Below are 7,879 nucleotides of genomic sequence, written 5' to 3' on the forward strand. Positions count from 1 at the left end.
TAAATATAATTTGAACACTATACGACTACTTGAGTTGAATTTGAAGTATTTTTTTTTATTGGACTATGTGCGGCTGTAGAATTAATTAAACAATTAATACGCCAAGTGTCTGTTTCACGTCTTTGATTATAATATATTCTCTTTTGCATACAATTTTATCGAAATATGATTGAAATTGAATTTATGAATAATGTACCACCACTTTACCGTGTCACCTGCAAATAAATGATAATTTTATTTCATTTCAGCTCTACTATATATGTTGAGGTATGACTTAACCAGAACTCGGGGTGTAAGTAAGCACCCATATATTTTCCGATAATAATATATTTTTATTATTCCTAAATCAATTTTGCATTCTTATATCTTGCGACGCATCACTTAGTTTCATATAATATTAACTGTGCCCTCGACTTCGTTCGTGTGGAATATTATAAATATCTGGAATATTATAATTAAACGACATAATATAATAAAACATGCACCATTTTTACTACCCAAGCGGTTTCTTTATCAGTAACTTTTGTGGCGATGCGCGTACAAACACACACACAACTTTTTTCTCAAATATTTGCTTAAAGTTGTATAATACAACTATATGTGTAGACTATTAACACATGTCATCAAAACAGAGTCACGAGTTTTATGCATAATTAGTTAGAGAATCACAATGAACACTTGATCTCCATTAGTTATCATCAATCAACTTCCATCTCGTCAATAACTTATCATTATCTATACCGTATCGATTGTAGTTAATATGTGTAATTATGTAATAGGACTACAACGTGCTAGAATATTAGATGTTAATCTATATGTCCAAAAATGCTTAAGATCGAATTTTAACACTAATATACACCGTTAAATCTTAATGTAGTGTTTTTGTGCGTGGTAAATAGGCATCTACTAGGCAAGCGCGCACCATCTTAGGTTACATCTTCACTTACCATCAGGTGAGATCGCATTCAAGCGCTATCGCGTCTATGTATTAAAAAAAGTAATGATGATTGGGGCAAATATTCGGCTAGGATTGGAAGCATTGAAGTCAGCAAGGCGAAGGAGGTGCTTGCTCATCACGCAGTGTCGATGAGCTAAAAATCTAGTTAAAAAGATTTAACAAAGTATTTCGATGTATCTTAAGCTTCACTGTTGGGTGTCGAGTATCTTTTACTTTTTTTTTTGGTATTTTCTTTTGTATAAAATAATAATAATAATAATATCTTTTGTATAAAACTTATGTATATTCGTAGTTTCATTCTTAAAATTGCTTTTTACTATTAATTATTAAGTAATATCGTAAAGTATTATTATTTGTTATTGCATACGCAAATATTTTATAGTACAAAGATCATGTTCTCAAAAGTAATTTAAAATGTTTTACCTTCATAACTCTAAGACCTATGCTGTTTTCACCGTGTTGCAATTTGATATCTGATAGATTGGTGGATAATTATCATTTATGGTATCTTTTTAATCTTTATTACAGTAAAGAGATGATCATGATGTGATTGTGTCTCATAGATGCAACTTCTGCACTATTTACTTGTACTACTGTACGAGACACATACTGCATATAATATGTTCGCCTTACTTCTAATAGTAGTAATTTATATGTTCCCATTTTTGTCTCTCTCGACGTCGGACGGTTGCAACATATTTTTAGTTCATGTTACTTCTAGATATTATAGTTGTCCTCTTGATGGTGATTCGATTCTTAATTCAGTTCAGCATTCGTATTTTATACTAAACAAACTGAAATTTTCTTAGTCACAATAGTCATATAAATTATTTAGGATATTTATCTCTGACTTTAATATCTGTGACTTCTTATGAATCTATTACTATTCATATTTACATTTATAACTACGAATAAATTGTTCAAAGGAATGAATTATTTATTTTACTTAATATAGACAAGTCAAAACGTGCGGCTTGAGCCGCGTTGACTTTGTTGGTTACTACTTTACTTGTATGAGTCACTATATGATGTTTTTTACGAATAACACAAAAAATATGCACGATTTGTAGCGCAATAAGCCTAGCATGTTTCAGCTATCAAATTTTTGTTTCTGGTGTGAGTGTCTTATACAGGAGCTCGTCATCATGAGTTGTAAAATCAACTTAATTGATCAGTTGCGAACTTTATTACAAAAACCTAGTAACATTCCTTTAGACGTAGCAAAGACGTCAGAAATTATTTACAAACTCACAATAGAGCGGCAAGGTTGATTAACACAAATGAATTGTTTCACGAAATGATCATTGTGGCATGTTACGTCGTACGCATTCAGGAAATAAATTATTATTATCATTAAATCTTAGAACAAAATAAGGCTCTTTCTTAGGAGGAGTTCTTATAAAATCAGTTTCCAAATAATGAAGTCCTTTGAAGTATCTACGTAATTTTATTTAGCTTTGAAAAGCATAAATAATAACGTTACAATGAGTTTAGAAAAAAAATATAAATAAAATAAGTACCAGTGGTTATTCGTTTGGCTGAACCTATATTTGATAAACGGTCAGGTCTGCTCGTGAGTACGTCTAAACCTTTTCAAAAGTATGTGCACGCAGTGTCTCCGTCTATATCCGTAAAGGCATTTTGCCAAAGTGCCCGGGAAGCGTCACCTGAACATCTCGTCTGACGCATCACACATACTTCTTAGATATGCTCATAGTGAACTTCAAATATCTATACTACTCAATGTATTATAAGGACATACCAATATTAACAATTTAAATTAAATTACTGTTGTTTGTTGTGTGGCTATGGCACTAAAGAATTTAGCCACCCCCTCTCTTCCCGTGGGTGTCGTAAGAGGCGACTAAGGGATAACAAGGTTCCACAACCACCTTGGAACTTAAGAAGCCGACCGATGGCGGGATAACCATCCAACTGCTGGCTTTGAAATACACAGGCCGAAGACGGGCAGCAGCGTCTTCGTTGCGACAAAGCCAGTGTTGCGGTCACCAACCCGCCTGCCCAGCGTGGTGACTATGGGCAAAACACATGAGTTTACGTTAATTTTGACGTAAACTTGTGGAGGCTTATGTCCAGCAGTGGACTGTATAGGCCGTAATGATGAAATTAAATTACACTTGATGCAAGGCGAAAACAACAGTTAAACACTTTTTTACAGTGTGATAAAACTTAACAAGTACTTGAAAATTCTTAATAAAGATACAGAACATAAGGTTTTTTTTTTGTATTTCAAATAAATAATTTTTCAATTTCGTTTTTAAGTTTAACTCAGTTTTTTATTTATCTTTTTGTTAGTGGCGCACATACATACAATATCTATGAAGGATATCTTTGTCGTTTGACAAATATTGCGCGTCATGTAACTATAAATCAGTCTTATTTGTATCTTTTAAGGTCACAGTTACACTTCGCCAACGCTATTGTGTAGATGAAAAGACTGGGATACAAATAGCATGAATAGAAAGTCAGTAGGTTGTATTCACTCCTCCTGTGGACACGACGACGGGGCGATCCTACGAGGTTTGAGGGGTGGGGCAAGTCCAAATGATCAAATAGTATTTGACAAATACTTAATTAATCAAATCCTAAGATGATAGTTACGATATTTGCCTCCCTTTTTTTAAAAAAAACCTCACAATTTCTCAACATAAATTATGTATCATTTATTATTGCTTTTGATTTTGTAAATTAATTAATTATTAAAATTATATATATGACGCTTATAATTTTGGAACAACGTCAACATGATTTCAAATCAATCCACGAAAAATACTTTTTGTAATTTTATAAAGTGATAATTATTACAATTATTCAGTGCGAATAATTCGCACGAGTATAGCTAGTTTATTATGTTATTTTAAGTACATCATATTTTAAAATCGTGTCCCATAAAATTATTTAAATCATTATTTTTCTTAAACACGTGAAAAATAAATTCTGCGCAGTAAGGTAAAAGATTAAACTGAATTCAGAGTTCATTGTTATCTATTAATACAAAGACGTAAAAGAAAGCATTTTTTGCGTTGGTTGCAACGTTATGTCAATTTTAGAAAATTTAAATAACCTGGGACAAAAAGCTATTTATCATTGTCCATTGAGGTTAAAATATAACTTTATTATTAAGGTGTAAAAACTTAATAAATCGGAAAGAGAAAGTACTTTGAAGCAAAAGAAAATAAACATATGTATAAAAAGGTACATATAAAGTTAATATTCAGTCGTAAAAAAAATTGACCTTAGGCAACAGAAGCGTAGGTGTATACAGAGGTGTGGCAACGGATCACCGGAAAATTAATTCACGTTAATAATAATAATATTTAATGTAAAACATGATCCAATTAATTGTATAAAATGAACGAATATATATATATATATATATATATATATATATATATATATATATATATATATATATATAGCATATAATAGAAAAAGCATTTTCATTTTACAAATTTTTATAACTGACGTAATAAGAAAAAAATAAATGATTCTTTGACTATTTTATGTAAATTAAGAACTTTAATTTTGTTTTAAAATAACATTACTACTTTAATATTAAAAGTTATCTCTCCAGCAGTTTTGCTTCTAACTGCATGTCAATTAGTTTTGGTATGTTTCAGTTGTTGGAGTTCAGTTAGTTACATAGTCCTCTAGCGAATATTTGATATACCAGTAGGGTAGCTATGTGCAAGCGAACAACTTCGGTGTACGCGGGGGCAGGATTACTCTACACATACCTACGAGTACATAAGTTTTATGCATACATTTTGATGAACTCAATACGAGATTTTCGTGTTGGTTCTTATGGCAAATTTTACTCATCATTTTAATTAAATATAAGAAACGTTTGTTTTTATTTTATTAATTTTTAATTTTACATACTATAAACGCGGAGTACAACTACTATACACGTGGTATAATAATTAGTGTCGTTTAAATAACCAGATTTCTGATACATTTTTATCATTTCTAATAATAAACTCTTGTTATAAACAAATAATAAACGTAAAATATGTAATGTGAAAATTATATTTTCAATATACATAAAAAATCATTGTTTATTTGTATGTTGGTTAGATTGATAAGTTCTGATATAGATAAAAATATACATTTTCTTACACTTTCATTCTCTTATCAACATTAGCGGCATCTATCAACGATTTTGTGACTTACCTAGTTTCAGAGCCTACTACAGTCCAGCCACGCCTACGGCGTATGGCACGTACTTCAGCCGTAACTACTCTGTCTCGGGTCCGCCGATGTCTGTTTGCATTAGCCGCAAGTAAGGCAGTGGCGCCCTCATCCAATTCTGATATCGGCAACATTATTCCAAGGGTTCGAATATGAGTTTCACTGAATGTGTCGTTTAGTATTGAGATGTCGCCACTGCTCAGTTTAATTTCTTACATTTTTTCAGCCTTGTGTTGTATTATTTGTAAGCAATCTAAAGAAAGTTTTTATTAAATCGAAAGTTTTTAATAACGAAAGAGGTATAAAAGCAATCAAAACATGTTATGTAGTTATATTTATTCTTTTTTGTTGATATATAAGTCCTAACTGCGTTCCTTCAAATGGGAGGTTCTGTAGATGTAATAGATCACATTTCGCATGAAAAGAAAATTCCCAGACCATTTTTAAATTTGACGTTACTTAAATAGACGAGCTACTTTGATAGACTTGTTCCGCATGATACGAGCATGTATATAGTCGAACACTTTATATTCAACCGTGACTGACTATTATTCTCATAAATAAAAAATAAAATATATATGAAAAAGGTTCTACCTTTTCAAATCACTCACTTGACTTAATTTACGTGACGAAAATAATTTATCACCATCTGATTTATTATATTATGGATCTAATAAAGAGGAGTGAATATTGGTACTAGATTGTAAGTATATACTGTCTACGTCACAATGTAGAGACGAAAATTGCCGTGTTCAAAAAACGTTTAGGTCTACGTTTTATAATTTGAAAATATAAAAAAGTGTAAAATGGCGTCAATAAACTTTAATAGCTTTCATTTGAGGAGTCATCACTGTTTATCAAAAAAATACGATTAGTAATGAACTTATAAATAGTATTTACATTTTCTCACTTGAGAGTCTGGTAAGAACTGTTACTAAATCTTTGTAAAACGGAACAACTACAAAATACTTATTTTTGGAACTTGGTAAATATGCTACTCAATTAAATACGCCCTAGGTTTCGTATTATTAAAGTGTCTAATAACAAAAACTCCAATCTATCAATCAAGTGATATGGATACGTACAAATAACAAACAGAAAGAATATTCAAATATTATTTTTGTTTAGATATTATCGTATGTAACAAGAAATAAAAAGGTAAGCGTTTATAAATATTTATAACATACTATATTTTTTATATTAAAATGTTAGTTACATATTTTAGTATGTTAAATATACCTACTTACTTATAATATGAACAGACTCTCATGTCTTGTCACATGTGTTCTATTTTCATAGGCCCCCACCCCTGTTTCATTTTACACCGGACAAAATATACATAATCTGGCCATAAATACTGTTGCAATTAAAAACAAACAAAATATTGAGTTCCTCATTTTCGCGCCAATACATTGTAAAATATTTTGTGATATTAAAATGAATGGGTGGGGTGATAAAGCGAACAGAATCGCCGTCATTGCATTACACACAAAGTAGGTATGGAGCCAAATACAATTTTTAAAACTATACATACGCTCTCCATTGCTGTGTGGTTACGGCAGTAAATAATATAGCCATCCCCTCTCTTCCCGAGGGAGTCGTAAGAGACGACTATATAACACAGTTTCATTACCACCTTGGAACTTAAAAAGCCGACCGATGGCGGGATAACCATCCAACTGCTGGCTTTGAAATACACAGGCAAAAGACGGGTAGCAACGTCTTCGGTGCGACAAAGCCAGCCCGGCAGTCACGAACCCTTTTTAGCGTGGTGACTATGGGCAACACACATGAGTTTACGCCAGTTTTGGCGCGAACTTGTAGAGGCCTATGTCCAGCAGTGGACTGCGACAGACTGAAGTGATACGTTGGGTATTAGTAAAATGTTTGTGTCCCGGGCTATTGATAGGTACAATGAAACCTCTGTTTGTGACAGAAAAAAATCTGGCCGTCCACGTAATGTTTGTACCAAAAAGGCGATCAAAGCAGTAAGGGAAAGAATTCGAAGAAATCCGTCCGAAAGCCAAAGATTTTATCTCGGGAGATGAAGACCTAGAACCATGTCACGTGTTTTAAAAGATGACTAAGAACTTGCAACCTATAAGAGACGCACTGGTCATTTTTTACTGATAATTTCGAAAGTAATAAGGTAGGAAATTCAAAACAACTACTTAAGGGGTACGCAAAGGAGGTCACAGAAAATTTTTATTTACAGATGAGAATTTTTTTAAATTGAGCAATATTTTAACAAACAAAATGACTTTATTTATGATCAAAACCCCAAGAAAGTTTCTCAATTTGTCAACAAAGTACAACGAACTTTTCCGACTTCAGTGATGGTTTAGTGGGGTGTTAGCTATAAAAGAGTGACAGTGAGAGTGGCAGACGTATATCAAGATACCATACGTGAGAAGTTAAGCCCCTTAACAACACCGAGTTCAATAACCAAGAATCACCAGAATAGTCTTTTTAACTTGACTCGGCGCCGGGTCATAAACCTAGATCCACCCAATCTTGGTTAGGTTAGAAACCAACGTTCCGGACTTCATCAGAGCTTTAAACTGGCCGTCATCTAGTCACGATCTTAATCCGCTGGATTGTGATTTATGGTCAGTTTTAGAGAGTATGGCTTGCTCTAAATGCCATGATAATTTGGAGTAAAGACTGCGTGCTTATTGGCTGTCGTGCTATAACCGGCCTCAACGTTTA

The 7,879-nt window shown here is 32.5% G+C and overlaps 1 long non-coding RNA gene across 1 annotated transcript; it reads right to left on the bottom strand.

Annotated features, from left to right (window-relative positions):
• Positions 1 to 4,476: 4,476 nt before the first annotated feature.
• LOC123654353 lies at positions 4,477 to 5,226 on the bottom strand. Its single transcript, XR_006743228.1, has 2 exons — positions 5,153 to 5,226; positions 4,477 to 4,716 (listed from the first exon to the last, which is right to left on the bottom strand). It is a non-coding gene; the product is annotated as an uncharacterized LOC123654353 (long non-coding RNA).
• Positions 5,227 to 7,879: the final 2,653 nt, after the last annotated feature.

This window comes from Melitaea cinxia, chromosome 6 (genome assembly GCF_905220565.1).
Source record: "Melitaea cinxia chromosome 6, ilMelCinx1.1, whole genome shotgun sequence".
In the NCBI taxonomy this organism is placed as follows: Eukaryota; Metazoa; Arthropoda; class Insecta; order Lepidoptera; family Nymphalidae; genus Melitaea; species Melitaea cinxia.